The following is an 18050-nucleotide window of genomic DNA, read 5'->3' as shown; positions in this document are numbered from 1 at the left end:
TTTTTTAATCTGAAAGACTGTTTACTCCATGCTAAAATGCATGATGGTTTTCTATGTCCTGCTGAAAGCTACATATTAATAAAATGTCATTAGTAGCTAAAGGAACAAAATGAGTTATAAAAGAGTCTCGTGGCAGAATTATTATCTATCCACTTCTTTTCTTAAACTTCAAGGCCCATAGCAAAAATAAAATCTATTTCCAATACTTCAAAATTATTTCCCGGACCCAGTGGAATGAAGTCCTCACTCTAAAACAGACAGAACTAACTGTGAGTGAAAAGGTACATTTACTACTATGCATTCCAGTGTTGCAAATAGTAATACAGCTTTTAAGCACTGAGCCGACTATTAACACTGATAAGAAAGCAAGATGGACACTCTTAAAACAGTCTGTTGAAGGCTTATATAGCAACCATTATTCCTAATGATCAGGGAATTTTCTTGCAATTTTTTAATATTTTTTTAGGGGGTAGAATAAGGCCAGATTCTACTACTCTCACTTGCATTGCTTCATGTTGCAGTACATTGCATTTATTGGATTTTTTCTGAAAATAAAACAAAACAAAACGAAAACTATTCCATTTACATAAGTTTTTCAGCCAGTATAAAGAAAAACAAAAAAATTTCTTAATGTTTTAAAATTCAGATGTTGACAGGTTATTTAATTAAGTTTCGTAAAATAATAGTTGGAGTTGAATAAAAAGATGTAGTTTCAACAAAGTATTCTATGTTCTTGACTAATTATAAAACTTGCTTATAAACTAAACAAGAGGACATTAAATGTAAAATTTTTTTTCATATGCCAATTACGATAGCTTCCCTTCTAACAAAGCATTAAAAGATAGGGCTAGAAGACTTGGGCATCTAGTCCCTCTTACAGTAATCATATCATAATCAAAGTAGTTATTTTCATGAAATTATTCAGGCCCTTCTTAAAATCAGCTAAGTAACCTGCACTCCCATTTCAGCAATCCTGTTTTATCTGTATTCTTCCTTCATAATTCTGAGCTGCCTACAACAGCATTAATGGTCATATCCAATTTTCTTACAAGATTAAATATAATCCTTTCAAAAATTATACTGTCTACCTTTCCTATTGTTCTTATCAATATTAGTACCTTCTAGCTGCTGTTTTCCTTCCTTGATGGTATTGCTTTATTTACTTCTATATTCATATTTATCTAAGTTTACTTTTCTTGCTAAAATTCAAAGTAGCTAGCTAGTACACTAACTTTTCACAACTCCTTTCTCTCCATTCCTTAGTTTAAAGTTGTTCTTATCTCAATTTCCCAAATGTTAGTTCAGAAACCTCGACTTCACAAATGCTCAGAGGGACAGCAGTAAGAGTCCTCATTCCATGAATGGGAGGATCATGGGAGACATGTTCCAGCTTTCTCATTGTAGCAGTTTTGCATCCTCAAAGCACCCTTCCTACCACCACCACCCCCCTCAGCAGACCCATTGTAAAGGAATCTATATTCTCCCTCAAAAATGTATCAGTGGTATGGGCTATGGCTTCTGTATGTTGAAAGTAGGTCTGAGATCAAATTCCTCTGTGAAACCACCTCCAACCTAGCGTAGGGAAAATAGCAACTCAGTGTTAAGGATGCTGCAGCAGTTTAGGTTGCTCCAGAAGTGGAGGATGGAAGCCCACAGGATGTCACTGTAAGAATCCTTATAGACTTGTATTAATAAAGAGAGCAGCTGTCAGAGTGTGAGAATTAAAGGATTTAATGATTCGAACTGACATTTGTGTTTCTCCAAACTTGCTCTGTGCTGTGTTGGAGGTAAGCTACATTTGCGAGCTGACGAGGCTCTTTTTGAATTCTCCCTGGTCCACCTGAATTTGGGGTTTTGTCTCTCCAAGTCAGTAGAAGGCTTCTTTTCATGTCAAAGAAACTGAATCAAGACCACAGACAGAATATTATTTATCAAACCAGAAACAGTTATAAAGACCTGAAATAGATTCAACAGTCCAGTGGAACAGAGAGTAGAAAGTCATGCAGATGAAAAAGCAAGGAAGCCATGACTGGAGGAGCAGATTGTGCTGGCAAGAAAATCACTGATACAAAACCAAAGGGCAGTCAGTGGAGGAGAGAGTTTTGATTGAATATCTGCTTGGCAATTTTGAGTTGATATTTAGATTTTGAGATACATAGCAATAAGCTGAAGGTGGCTCAGAACTGTACTGCTATCCTCTTGCCTTCTAGAGCAGACAGTAATCTGAATTAATTAATACCAATCTACTTTTAATAGAGTGTTTCTCAGCTACATTTCAGTAACAAATGTTACACACCACAAGATAAAGCATAGCCCTATCTGATATATGCGGAGCCTCAGCTGTACATATTTGACCCCTATTTTACACAGTTGCGGCTCATTGATTCTCTCTTTTAAACTCCTGGACTGAGCACTCAGCAATCATAGGACCACCCATACATCTTCTGAGCTGATTTAGTCTATGAACTGTAACCCTGCTACAGGGCTGTAATGCTTCTGGCACCTACAATGCTGGCTGCTTGTCATTATGACATATAACCTAGAAGATGTACTTAAGAACAAATAACCTCAGAAGTGTTAACATGCCATCAGTCTTTTCAGCTAAAGCAAAGAGAGGGCTCAGGACTATCCAAAAATGAAGAAATGAGCAAATTCACATACTATCCCAGTAGCCACCAAAGTTCAGGTTTGGAACCAAAAGTGTCAGAGAAAGAAAGAAACATAGACAAGGTATTAATGGCTCAAAAAACCTATTCATTTTACCTCGTGAAAGGCTGTAAAGCTACGCAAGCCATTTTTCTTGCTTTTTCTTGAAAGATATATATTCTTTTCCATAAAATGTCTGCAATTGCTGCATGAATCTGGTGATGGTCAAGCTTAAATTACAAATATTTTCCTTTTCCAAAGTTTATTAGAAATGCCAATATGAACACAGGCCAATTGAAATAGAGCATCCTAATTTGATGCAATAGAGCTTTCTAAAAGGTCAGGCAGAATATTTTACACTGAAAATTAAAATATAAATAGCACCAGAACTGGAGTTACTGTTTATCCCACTTCAGTCCTGTTCTTAATGAAATTGTATTGAATTTTTTATAATACATCAAAGAATCAACATGAAACAGTTCAGAGTATTAAATATATCAACAATATAAAGCTGGGTCAGATAATGGCAGAATTAACAAAGACAAAAGGTAACAATACTGGCTTCAATTAATGTAGTGAATTAATGAATGGTGTCTATTACTCTACTTATGTTCATTAAACAAGTATAATGGGCTTCTGAATTGTCCATGTGAACCTAGAGAGTCTATTCAATCAAAATTACCTATGCTCACTGTCAATCCCTTGCTGATTATTCATTGTCAAAGGCATACTTAACTAGCCCTTTGCCATTTTCAGTAGCTTAGGGCTCAAACATGCAGTATTACCAGGGCTGTGCCTATCAACACAGATTCCTCAAACTGAATAAACCCCCATTTCATGTAGTGTGTGTGTGTGTGTATATTTACATACATAAATAATATATTAGTTGCCTGTAGGGCTAACCAAATTTTCCAGCTATGTACCTCTCTCATCTTTTAGAATAATAGTGTGATTTGGACTACGGACTCCCATAGGGAGTAACAGCTGTGTGCTGAAAGATCAAGTGGCTTCTTTCAACTGAAGTAGGCTCTTCCTAGAGAAAGCAGGAAGATGGAAGGAGAATGTGGACAAAACTGTGCCTTTATGAGCTGGCAGCATCAAAATACAGGTGTGCCAGCAGTTGCCACTGGCTGCTAGAACTACAAGCAACTCCTTGTAAAGGAAGGGACTGTGGCCCTTGGTAGCAATTCTTTTCCTCCTGGTTTGCCATAACTACGGTCACTGTTTGTCGTTTGCTGAGTCTTGGAGTCAGTGTAGGACTTTAAATTTCCCCGCTGCCCATGCTGATTTGTGTAGCCTAGATAACAAATTCCTGTGCTTGTCATGGTGAATCTCTCAAGCTAGACAATAAAAACCTACAGGACTTCATGTATGCATTTTCAGTGAACTTTAAGAATGCTATACTACAACCTGGTCCTTTGTTTGTACCGAGGCCAATGACTGCAGCTTATTTAAAGTATATTGTCTTAAAGGAATCATCACTGCCTTGCTCATATTTCCCCAACCAGTTTCTCACAAGCTGATCCTCAGAAGTGGGATCATTTTGCCTGCTTTGCTTTCATTTGCTTGAGTTAAGTGATCACAGTTCAGCCCTTAACCTTCTTATGTTTCTCTTGCTGTTTTCAAGCTAAAAACAATCAATCTTTCTCAATAGCCTATACAAGATGGCCCTGTGGTTTTCTGTTAAGATGCTACATTATTTTTGTGCTATTTTATGACAGGAGTATTAGAATGAGGTAAAAGCGCTAAACTCACATTAAATGTTTCTGTAGGAAAGATGGTTGCATTTATTAGGATTAATAGACTACTTATACTGGAAACTAAAATCCTCTTTTTATTCACATGCAATATAGTGTGCAGGTAACCAAAATCCAATCTTCTTAATCCTCAGTGAAGCAACTTTTTCCCTGACTTCAGCGACAGTTCAATTTCTGTTATGCTAACCATATGCTTCTGATTGATTATCAGTTGTATTTAATTATTCAGAGTTACAGATGGCAGTTTTGTGAGGCAAACTGCTGATCTCTGGAGGCCCTGTGTGCTGATGCCACTGCCTCTGCAGTTACAACTCTTGAGTCCCCAAGGTTGAGAAAAACAGGTAATTTAACCACTTCTGTAAGCTGTACTGGGCTATCCAACCAGAAGAGAATGAAAAGATTCTGATACTAAGGTAGTAGACAAAATCCATAGAGATAGAAGAGAGGATATTAAGATGAATGCTCTGAAACAACCTGTGTTGCCTGTAATTAATGCCACTCTTTCTCCTTATCCTAGTTGCGCTACACTTTTTTCCTCCACCAAGTTTTTCCCATTCTCCACATTTAAGGAGTATTTGTACTATAGTAGAAAACCAAGTCCCTGCTTCCCTACCAGTAGGATCTTAGGTCTAGACTCTCTGAGGCCCTGCTGTCATTCGTTGGAACACCAGTGTGCAATACAGAGCAATACTTGGTGAGCAAAGCAGGATGGGTCAGATGCGTTGGTACCAGAGTGGAAAGTACGTAGACAGCAGAAAACCAAAGAGAACAAAGTATTCCATCTCCCCTTCTCCAGATCTTGGTAGTTTAAAAAAAAAAAAAAAAAAAAAGATTAAAAAAATATATTAAAAAAAAATCAAAACAAAACAAAACAAAACAAATACCACAAGAAAATAAGTTACTTCACAGTTTTTTCCCCCTGTGCATCTCTTTGTGTTGATTACCACAGGGACAGTGGGAGAGAATCTGCTGTTTTCTTGAGACAGGTTTTTTGTTTTCAATTCACCTGATAGTGCAGTCCCAGCAGAATGCACCTAACAAATCATAGTGAGTGTCTGCACCTTGCTATGTATCAAAGTCCTTTAATGTGCCAACAAAGTTCTCCAAGGTCAGAAAAGCAGTTTATCAACCTCTTATATCTCTTATAGCAGACAATAAATTTATTCTACTGTTGGAATCTATGAATATTTCAGATGCTGTGTGAGATAGACACTATTGCTTAGGATGCTCTGCATGTCATTGTCAACTAGTACCAAACAGAGTCATTGCTCCACACACTGTACTTTTAGCTTCCTCTCAGCTCAGGAAAATGCAATGCTGTATGGCCTGCATTTTTCTATGTCCTTTAGCTCTTTAAAGTTTTCTTTTTCCTAATGCAACTTCCCATCAATGAATAGATTGACACAATTCATGTTTTGAAAAATTCCTCATTCCCCTCTGTCTTAATTTCTAAGCAGTCTAAAAATTGACTTTAGAATGAGAAAAAAATTGTCTTTTGTAGAGCTCTGAGTTCCGTATTCCTATTAACAAAAAAACTAAATATCTTCCTTGACTATTCTTACAGTGATCAGTGAAAACCAGGATACTTCCTATTTCTGTTTAGCTTAAGCAAGTGTATATGATTTAATATATACATAAGTCTAGCTAATGTTAGAATAGTTTTACGCATCCCTTTAGAATATCTAACGAAATATTTAATTCACTTATTACAAAATCATTCTGAGTTTATCACATTTTAGAACAAGTACTGCCCTAGTGAGACAAACCAAAGTTCATTTGTATGATCTATGAGACAAGTAATAAGAAAAAAAGTAGATTTTTTTTTTAGCTATCAACCTTCTGGAGGCATTTACAAAGCCAAATATGGCATTGGACTCCTTCTTGTACTTTCTCCTTGATCATAACTGTCATAGAGAAGTAAAAGTAATATAACAGTAGTTAACTTTGTGACCTATGCTGAAATTTTAGATTCTTCTGGGAGGTCTCAGTGTCTACATCTGACTAGCGAAGAGACCTTAAACATCATTTTGAAACTTCAATTGGTAGAGACTATGAGCTTTTAAACATGGGAAAGTGGTGGAGAGTAATGCATTCATATATAGAAAATTTATATACCTGAGTCCATATTTACGGAGAATAACAACTACTAAAATTCAGTGTATGACCTACCATGTATTCTACCATATTTCTAAATAAACTTAACTCCATTTCACCTGAAAAGACATTTTTTCCACAGTAATTTAATATAATACTAACACCTGCTTCAGAAGCTTAAGACTCGTAATTTTGGTAGTGAGTTTTGTTTTAGAAAATACGAATACGCCCAGTTTTATGTGATGTGAAGTAAATATGGTTACACTGGTGATGAGCTCCTAAATGATCTCATATATATTTAAAATAAAACAAACACATAGATATGCGTAAGGAGTTCTAAAAACAGAAATAAGATTATATCTCCTGAGCGTTTTTTTTTAAAAACAGCAATTATAGTAATGGCAGCTTTCCAGTACAAGTAAGCAATTCAAAAAAAGCCCAAATTTAAAGAATAATAGTAATGATTTGGCCTCAAAGAGGAAAGTTAAAAAGAAAGAGAATACTCTTATCTTTTCCTAAATGCCTTCACCAAAGACACACTGCTTTGTGCAGCAATCCTCAATAGATCATTGCAATTTCAGTAGATTTTTCTTTTTCAGCAGTGACAAAAATATAAAAGGCAGAGGAATTGTTTTAAGATGGTAGATTTTCTAGTCATTCCAATGTTGATATAACATAAAGGCTTCTTTAAAAGAGTTTGTTTATTTGCTTCTTCACTTGCTTAGCATCACCAGATTCATAAAAAAATAGCTTGTCCCTATTGTATAGCTAAATTGAATCAAATCTTTTAAGATAGTGTTTCCCTAGACTGAACATATGGATATAAGATAAATATTTTGTCAAGCCTGTAATATTCATTTCAAATGCTGCTTATAAACTGTTATAAGAAAAAAAAGAATATATCTGTTCTCCGTAGTTTACAGTGGTTTACAGTATGATGCTTGCATTAAACGTTAGATAACAAATGAAAGGTAGTTATCTAGAAGATTATATTTTTTCTTTGCTTCTAGAGCAAAACTTAGAAGCCTGATTAAGTAAGTAACATTCAACCTACATGAATAATAGGTTTTCTTATTTTGGCTTAAATCCCTTTTCAACTTCAAAGTCCCCTTAAAAACTAATCCTAGTCTGAGTTGATTGAAAATAATTACATTTTTCTAACCAAAATGGTTCTAATTATACAAAAGTTTTTGTTTAATCTGAAGTAAATATTTTCACTTCCAGTGTTTGTTTGGGGTTTTTTTAAATATACACAAAGCATATTCAGAATTTTTTATGATTCTTTTTCTGTGGGCATTTGAAGGATGTGGGTCTCAAAATGAAAAATTGAACATTAGTTGAAATATTCTGTTACAAAACATTAAGGCTTTTCCTTAACAAATCACCTAAGTGGTTTTGATTATACTTTTTACATATAAAGTATAAGTACTGTGCTAGTAATCGGAAATATCATCACTAAGCCTCACAAATTCAAATTAATTTTTGAGTAATATTGATTTAAACAAATAGTGTGTCTTCATAAATATGCCACTAGAATGAAAAAAAAATCCAAAATGTTTAGTGAAAGAGCCTGAGGAGATGAAATCCAGCCTCAGTTTTCTGGGACTGTGACTGCAAGCCACATAAACTCACCTCTAATGTATAGGTTTAACAGCCCAGCCACTGCTCACTGGCTGTTGAAACACTGCAATTCACATAAAAGCAAGGCTACTTCCTTTCACCATCCCCTCTCAGGCCTTCCATGAGTTACGAGGACCAAAAGAGAGGCCATATTCAGAGATAGGTGAGAAACCCTTGGAGTCGTACCTTCCTGTCAGCCCATGTGGAGTCTACACATACACCCTAAGTGAGGCGGGACATACGTCAAGAACCAGTGTAAAACCCTTTGCTGATTCTTACTCTATGAGGAAAGATACAGGGTTTTTACTTTTTTTCTTTTTTTTTTCTCCCCAGTAAAAATGCCTTTTTAGCTACTGTACTAAGGGAATAATTATGCATGCTGTGGATCTAACAGGTCTGAAAGGCAACCTTTCCTACAGTGCATTTCAGATAGGAACCTCAGCATGTTTCTGGATGGATTTTTTGCCTTCCTCAGGCTAGTATAGCGCCTGAGCTACAGCAAATTCATGGGCAATACTTTGTTACCTGTACTTTGGTGATGGACTTGGGACAGATTTCACACTTGCTGTAATTTGGCTCCATTTTATTCATGTTCGTCTAGTAGAACACAGTTAAATATACTGTACACTTTTAAATGAGTGTATGCACTATTTATTGACTTCTGCAAGAAGTGATAATAAAATGAGTAAAAACATTGAAAGATATTTTTTATACAATTAGGCTTCTTGCAGAATTATTTGACAAAATAATGTCACAAAAAATCAGTGACTATTTACAGAATGGATTTCCTACAGCATGAAGGGTTTCCCTGTAAACCATTACCTGCCTCAACTGTGCAATGTAAACAGTATCTACATGTTTTCATCTTTAGTATGGTTATAAAGTAATATTTCTTTTATGAGTCTTATCTTCCAGCTGTAAATTTAATAGTTACTGCAGACTATACCACCGACATTAGTTTTAATGATGTGAGACTCCAATATCTCCTAAAGAGTTTAAGATTAATGCAAAAGAACTTAACTTTGTGAGTCATGACTTATTTTTATTAGTAACCTTGCAGTTTGATTTAGATTGAGAATGGGAGAGAGTATTATTTGCCCATAGAAATGAGAGGCTGCTCATCGTATTATATCATTCATAAGTAATACGTGTTTGATTCTAATTTCTGTATGCAATAGGGATTCAAATATTTGGGGGCAGGTAGGTCAAAATTCTTGCAGGCTGCATAGCACCAGTATGGGGCCCATTCAAGCCCTGAAAAAGAGGCTTTCTGGGAGGACCCGATCATCAGCTTGAGACCCAGACCCGTGCTTTGAAAAGCAAAAGCAAGTCTCAAGTACCAGAGCCAGAAACCCACGAAAAATTATTTGCTTTGTTGGTCCAACAGCAGAGAATGGAGTGTGCTGTTACATCAGATAAGGATGTTGTCAAGTTGAAGCCTGATAATTTCTTTGTACCCGTCTAACCAGACCATTGCAAAAGTACCTTCCTACTTCATCTTTTCAGGTAATAAGAATGAGGCTGTCAGGAATTGAAGTAAGGAGAGAAGAGAATAAATAGTTTTCATACTGGAGCTGCCTGACAATGAAGTGGCTGAGATACTGACAAAAGTATGTAATTTAATGTGAATAAACTATTATACTGCACGTCAGCAGATATATTAACTATCTTTAAAAGACATGTTCATCATTATGCCGGGGATTTCAGACAAGTGAAATTGACCTCAGTACCAGGACAATCGGTACAGTCTTAAAAGTAAAATTGTAACCATTAAGATTTTATAGACAGAGGAACAAACCAAAACAAGAGTATTCTTTCCTGTAAAATAAAACACCAAAATACACCAAAACGTGCCTATCTGATCTATTTGATGATGATGAATAGTGTCAAATAATTCTGCAAAAGACCAAATCATATAAAAAATACCTTTCTGTATAGAATACCAATGTTTTTATTCATTTTATTATCACTTCTTGCAGCATTTAATAAATACTTGGATGATGTCAAAACAGTGGCCCATACCTCTGATGATTTATCAGCTATTCTCACTATCAGGGTTCAGAGAAGAGTGATCAATATAGTATTAAAACAGTTCCATGTAAAGGAATGGGGTTAATAATCTAGGACTGTAAAATGTTAAAAAGAGACGTATAAGCAAAGCAACATTAGAACCACCCCAAATGATTGGCACAGAGAAGATAAATCCTTGTTCTTGTTTCTTCGTTCTCAGGAAATGAAGATGAGAGACTTTCTGATAACATTAAAATGGAAAAAAACCTAAAATATGCTAAAAGGGACACTACTTACAATGCTTTTTTGATTATTTAATTTTATGTTTGCAGTTTTCAAACTGAACCTAATATTCCAGCTCTTTCAGTCCCTGTTGTGTCATGAATATCAGCCTTGATTTTTGGTTTATGCCAAGTGGATCTCACCCAGTCAGAAAGCAAAGCAGAATATTAACTCTCTGACCTGAATTAGAAAAGCCAACAGCTGCATAACATCAGGATAAGGATTATTGTGACCTGACTATGATAGAAACACATAGTTTTACCAGGCACCATCAAAACCATGTCTCAAGTTGTTGGCATTTTTTCTCAAGATACTAAATGAGGAAGCTATTAACTAATTGACACCTGTGCTATGAAATAAGCAACATTACCCACAAAAATGACAGTTCTCTCTCAGCTGGGTTCATTAGAAATACCAAGCAAGGCCACAAATGTTTTAAATCCCTTGCAGTTTCAGAAAAAGCAAGCTCTATAGCACACACAAAAGGTTTCAGAGAAAAGCAGGCATTTTTTAATGGGTTATGTGCATGGAGACTGCAAGCGGAACCACTCACTGAATAAAACAATGACTGAAGAATGAGGATAATATCATTTTTAGGGCATGCCTAGAGAAATGCTTGCATTCCCATTTCACAGCTGGGAACCTGAGGCATGGCGAAATCACTGGTCTAAAGTTACTAATGTTTCACAGATGAAATCCATGAAACCTCTCATGGATTTCAGTTTTTCTGCTGTCTACAGCTGAAAACCAGTCACCTCCATCCTTCATTCCTTTTGGTCTTTTCTGTTTCTTGCAGCTGCAGCCAGGTCTCCTTTATGTTCTGTTATTTGTTTTCAAAGGCAAAGAATTTCAGTGGTGGCTGACACCTTGCCAGAAGTACCTGTCCTTTTGATAAAGATTTTCTTCGTAATTTGGGAACTGGATTGGGAAATGAACAATTTTATTTTCAGAAGTTATCTGAGATTAACCACTGCCAAGGGTTTTGCCTTTAACTTAGTTTAGTATGTCTTTCAGCTCCAAGAGGGAACAATAAAAATGAAACAGTGACCGGTGTATCATATCCATAATTGCCAATTTACTACTAGGTTACGAATGTATTTTTCTTGTTTATCTGATATTCTGCTTTGCTTCTTTTCTCTTCGTTTGTTAGCTGTGTTTAAACACTTGTGCGAATAAACCTTGTTTCTTTATGTCACCCAGTCACAGCACTGCTTGTAAATAAAAGTTATTAAAGGGAATAAGGATCTCAATTTGCTGCTTTTGAAACATACTTCATTAAAAACAGAGAAATCAAGGCCTAGCTATGAAATCTACCTTTTTCTTGACAGTTTCTAATATAACTTGAATTCTAGCTGGTTTAAAAGACTGCAGATTGCACATAACTCAAAAGAACTCAAGGGAAAAGTGCTTCCTAGTGAGCTTTTTTACAATCTGACTTCTGTTAAAAGCTGAACAGAGGGGTTCTTTTAAAATCATCATTATGACCAGAAAAATTTAACTCTTTTATTTGTTTATGAAATAGATTAGAAATTGTCGTCTGATGTATTCTCAGGGTTTTCATTTATTGAAGATCCCTATTGAATTTGATAACTGATTTCGTAATTCTTATTTACTGTCCTGTCAGTCATATGTCACACACATATATTTGCATGGGTGCATTGTTATATCTGCTTTATAATAAATTTCATGTGTTCTTCCTATTTTATATATTGTGTCTTTATAGCTGCATGTAAATTTCACAAAGCAAACAGACTCTCATACTTTCAGTAGGTAATAATTGAAATAAAAATAATTAAGAAAAAGTTGTTAGCGTAAGCAAGTGATGAAACCACATAGAGAATTCCTTTGGCTGCCTCTAGGCAAGCAGGCAAAGACATTTTTAACCTTTTAAAATCTGGCTTGAAAATTTTGCAAATTAGAATATTCCTAGAAAGAACAAGAAATTCTTGTTTGTTAATATGAGTTTGTTGTTGACCTCGTGCAAGAGGTACAAAAAAGCACCATCAAAATACAGGTCAGCTTTAAAACCCATAATATTTGGCCAGCACTGTAGAATATTTTACTATATTTACATTTAAAATTTATTTTTTGTAAGATACATCAGGATTCCTTAGCAGACTCTGAACCACAACCTAGCCTTCCTTGACAAAGACGGTGAGAATGCCTCCCTCTATACGAGCCACATTTTACCATATACCTCTATGGAGAGCAAACCATATGAAGAGCTTGCTAAAAGACTCCTGCTTTTTTAAAGTTATCAAACATCTGTCTCATCTAAACAACACAGAAGGGAATTGAAAGTTTGATGACTAAGTTAATTAAAACACAGCATGACACCAGAGGAAAGTAGGAGCAAAATATGTTGGGGTTCAAACCCTGTGAAACAAGTCAGAGTAAATTTGGCTTGGGAAATTTGCTACATGGAATATTTACAGGTCAACATAATATAATGTATAAATAAACAGCTCAAATATTGTTACACTCTTCATCTAACACAGGCACAGTTTGCCAACTTCCCCATGTTGGCAAATGGTTATTTCACATCGATAGTACAGGTAAAGTTAGTAAGAGTAACTGATGGGAAATGCTGGCTTTTTAATGGTAAGTACAATGTTTGTTGTTATGAATGGACCTTATGGTCCCAAAGAAACAAAGATCTTTCTGTTCACTAACTCATTGAAACCCCTTTCTTCTTTACTTCAGTTTCTGCATTACAGGTATCCAAGAGTCTGATAATTGTTGCTTTTCTTTAAGAAGTGAAAGCGTATAGTTCTGCAGGTATGTATGAGAGAGACAGGACCTGGCTTAGGACACAATTGTATAAGTTCTCTTTCAAAGACTAACCTCTAAAACGCACTAGAAATACAGCACAGAAACTCAGTAAAGTGAATTTCTGCAAGAGGACAAAAGGAGAAATCGAAGCTGTTCTTTCCTAAATCAGACAGAAGTTATTAGTGAAATGCTGGTATTGCAACCACTCATATAAATGAATTGGATAATGCTTTTGAAAGCAAGATTTCCATGTGATTCTAAATTAGGAAGAACAGTAAATAATGAGGAACAATGCAGACAGTAACAGGACTAATAGATGACAAATGTAGTTCAATGCAGCTTAATGCAGAATAATGAATCTGGTGGTGAAGGAAAAAAAGAAAAGAGAGAAAACACCACCTGCAAGCTAAAACACACACACACACATAAAAGAACACAGCAAATGAAACAAACAAAAAAGAAAGGAAAATTAAGTTGCAGGCATGTCCTTTCCTAAAAGGAATCCTTTGCAATGCTCCAGCCTCAAGGTCACCTGAGGATAAGAAAACAGGTTAAAGTCTGGATGAACTATAGGGAAGATATGGAAAAAGAGATGATGATTATCACACTTAAAGAGAAAACACTGAGTTTTTGCAGGTCTGTTCTTGACTTCTCAGTTCATTTTTATCCCTAAACAGCCTGCCACGGACTAAACACATGCATCGATGGTTAAGCTGATGCCCAGGCAGTGACTGTTGCAGAAGTTTACACTTTATTTTGCAGTTAGAGAGACTGCTATTTTCAAACAGTTTCAATCCACCTTTTGTTGTTTGTCTTCAGTTAGCCTGGTAGCTGTGGTTTCCAAAGTTTCCCTGTCAATACTGCACTACTGGAACTTATTTTGATGAGTATACGCAGTGTTTATACACTCCACTGCATGTCTACTTTCCAGAAGGCAATTCACAAAGGAGCAACAGTTCTGCTTTTTCTTGTTTAAGTTTATTCATATGACTTTAAAAAAAACATTTATATGAATAGCCTTTTATAATTAATCTTTTCAAGTTACTAATATCATGTTAATGAGACCAGTATTCTCCAGTACTGGAAAACTGCTGTTAATGCCAGTTATTTAATCTTGCCAGTTTTCAGTTGTAAGTGGCTGAGAGCATTTCAACTGAAAGCTGCCTGGCATGTTGATATAACATTCAGATTCACGGCTTTCCTCTCAATCATAAAGCAATTTGGAAAGCACCACTGCATTGTAAAACACTATCACAAGCAACTGTGATGTAGCTTCTCTGTGTTATGATATTGTTATGGTATGGACATTCAAAGCTCTAATGCAGTGCATCACTTTAGTATGTGCTTAACATTAAGCATCTGAGTATTTCTTTTGATGTGGCTATCATCGTGCTGTTTCTTAAAGAATTAGTCTTCCTCAACCGATTTTAATTCTTTTGATGTGTCTTTTTAGAGAGTTACCCATTTTATTAGGTAAATGCTTTGTTTCCTCAAACTTTCTTTTTCATTGTTGTTCCCTTCTGATAGGAGATGATGGATAGGATGGATAGGATTGTATTTCTTATTCCTCTTTCCTTAAAATTATTGGTTTAGTTTGTGCCCTAGGGCTTCTATTTTGTACACTAATAATATTAATTGCATTGCATTAGATTTTTTCCAAAACCAAAGTAAGCTTACTCACTGCTCTGAAGGACTAAATTTTTGCTTTTCTGAAAATACAAGATATTTATTATTGAAATATTTGCATGTAGTTTTTCTTCTTAAGAAAACACTTTTGCTTATTAAAAAAATGATTTTTCACTTTCCATTCCCTGTTTCACTTACTTTTTTTTTTGTGAATTTAGGATCAACTGGGTCAAAGTACCATTTTTCATGTACCTTGCAAGGTTCTTCTGTTGAGCCCTTTGACTGAGAGTAAGTTTCTTTCAAACACTGGATCCTGAAGACCAAGGCCAACGAATGCTATTTTGGTCAGACGGGAAGGGAAATTGCCTTGATTTTGTTCCAAACAGGCAATTAAGAAATGATAAATTGGAATCCCTGTAAAGCTGGAAACCATAACTCTCAGATGTGTCATGCACTCTGAAGTGTAAAACACTTGATAATAATAATAATAAATACTATTACTAATTGTGAAACAATGCAAATGAACATAAGCATATAAGAATGAGGTGATTTAAAAGCTGGCATTTGTTTGGAAATTTCTACTTAATCTTGTGAAGTTAATAATTTTCCTACCTTTTCTATGTAGTGTTTGAGTCATCTGTCCTTTGTAATGCAAAAGTAATCTTTTAATACCTTAACATATGTCACTTCTATAATTTCCATGTGTAGTTCTTCAACAGAAATCCAGGACTTCCTCCACACTTGTAGCAAGCAGTGGCACTAAAGGGGTTACAGGGGGCCACTGAATCAGCCATCTAGCAGAGCGGAAAGCCGTGTTACTTACTACCTTCTCTCAGTTGTATAGGCTACATCTTGAAATTAAAATCGAAATCCTAACTCATACTACAGAAGTTTTATAAAACATGTTGAATGAACAGCAGCATTTTCTGAGTTAATTTGTAGGTTTTGATGCATTGCAATAGGAAAGAAAGACTGTCTTCATGATCATGCAGAACTCAGATTTGGGAAATCTGTTTTCAGTTCTTGGCTTGTTTTACGTTTGCAAACTGCTTCATTTTACTCTTCTTATGTGCAATAAATTAGGAATCTGTAAGTTCCAGTACATAAGTGCATTGCTAGCACCACTACAGCAATGGATATTCTTTGTCTTTGTCAAACAGTAGGAACAAAATGACTGCCTATGGAAATTGTATTTTCCTGATAAGCTCTTCTTCCAGGTTATTTTGGATTAAAACCGACACACAGAGCAGAATGGCAGAGTTCAGGAAAGCACTGTAACTGTGTGAGGGGAGCACGGCTAGGAGGCTGCTACCTTTCACACACACTAAATTTCATTTAAGAGAAGGTACCTGTTGCACTAATTTCTGGGCCATGTCTGCTGCTAAGTGAATATCCATTACCTTGTAGGTATGAAAGTTTTCATAGCCATTGCATGGATGTCTTTTTTTGATTAAAAAAAAGATACTTCAGGAGATGTACTCAGTGATATTCATGCAGATAATATGACCTAAGTGAATACTGTTGAACATGGTCTAGTACAGGGACTTCTGGGGAGGTAATTTAATTATTCTGATTACCTACTTAAGTGACCTTCTTCAATATCTGAATAATGAAAATTACTTGTCCACAAAATTATCTGAAATTGAACATTAACTTTGACATTTTTTCTGCTCAGAGTTTGAAAAAGAAACAAGTGTCATATTTGGAAAGCCTGGGATTTCCTTGCAACTGAGAGTTTTTCATTTTTGTCTATTTTTTATTTTCCTCTCTATCTTGCACTCTGAACTAATACTTTTCTATATGGTAACTAACAAGTTCAGTAAAAGTGGAGGTAAATATTAAAAATGAAGGTCTTTGTCCTTTCATCTGATTATCAACTAATATGTGTTGTAGAATTAATTCCCACTTACTTTTTGAAATGTTTCACTACTTACTTTTGAGGACAGGTTTGTGAACCAATTGGAATTCAGTCTTTTTAAGATTTCTGTTCCAATTACTTTACATCTTAAAGAGACAGGAAACATACAATCAGATATTATTGTCATATTTTTTGTGAGGTATGATTTTATTCATTTCATCTGAAGTTCATCTTCAGTAACTGTTTCTGAAAGAAAAATCTGCAGTGTTTTAATTCGATTTACTTGAAACAGAGAACAAGGAAAAGCAACTGGAGAGCAACTTATAAACAGAAGCTATCTGTTTGTTAATCACAATTAGAAAGAACAAAAGATTCCGCTTAAAGGTCATTCAAAGAACAGGTACTGATTACTTGTTTTATTTTTTCAACTGAAGATCAGAGTGAATGTGCTGTATCAAAGGGAAAGCTCTTCAGAGGAGTCTGAGCAACACTTTAACCCTTTGTTTTAAATTCTTGCATGAGAATAGTTTAAAAATTTTTTATTTGATCTACACCTGAAATCTAGGTTTTCTCACCTGTTCATGGAGAGACAGAGGCCTCTTCAATGGGGAAATACTTCCTTTCTGCAGGGAAGTGCCTGAGATCAAAAGATAGATTGGCAGAGTGACTACCTTTCCCTGCAATGACAGCTGGAAACCCATGACCAGATTAAGCTTTGCTCCTGATTTTTAAGCAGCTGGAGTTACGTGAAACAAAAACCATACGATGGCATGACTGGATGGAGAGATGAGGGGAGGGCAGTGGATGTTGTCTACCTTGACTTCAGCAAGGCTTTTGGCACCGTCTCCCACATCATCCTCATAGACAAGCTTAGGAAGTGTGGGTTAGATGAACGGACAGTGGGGTGGATTGAAAACTGGCTGAGAGATAGAGCTCAGAGGGTTGTGATTAGAGGGACAGAGTCTAGTTGGAGATCTGTAACAAGTGGTGTTCCCCAAGGGTCAGTACTGGGTCCAGTCCTGTTCAATAGATTCATCAATGACCTGGATGAAGGGATAGAGTGTGCCCTCAGCAAGCCTGCCGATGACACAAAACTGGGAGGAGTGGCGGACACACCGGAAGGCTGCGCTGCCATTCAGAGTGACCTGGACAGGCTGGAGAGTTGGGCAGAGAGGAACCTTGTGAAATTCAACAAAGGCAAGTGTAGGGTACTGCTCCTGGGGCGGAATAGCCCCATGCATCAGTACAGGTTAGGGGCTGACCTGCCGGAAAGCAGCTCTGTGGAAAGGGACCTGGGAGTCCTGGTGGACAACAGGATGACCATGCCTTCCTGTGCAATCTTCTCTAGGTGAACCTGCTCTGGCAGGTGGGTTAGACTAGATGAT

The sequence above is a fragment of the Gavia stellata genome, chromosome 6 (genome assembly GCF_030936135.1).
Source record: "Gavia stellata isolate bGavSte3 chromosome 6, bGavSte3.hap2, whole genome shotgun sequence".
NCBI classification, from domain to species: Eukaryota; Metazoa; Chordata; class Aves; order Gaviiformes; family Gaviidae; genus Gavia; species Gavia stellata.
Note: the sequence above shows the minus strand (reverse complement) of the source record.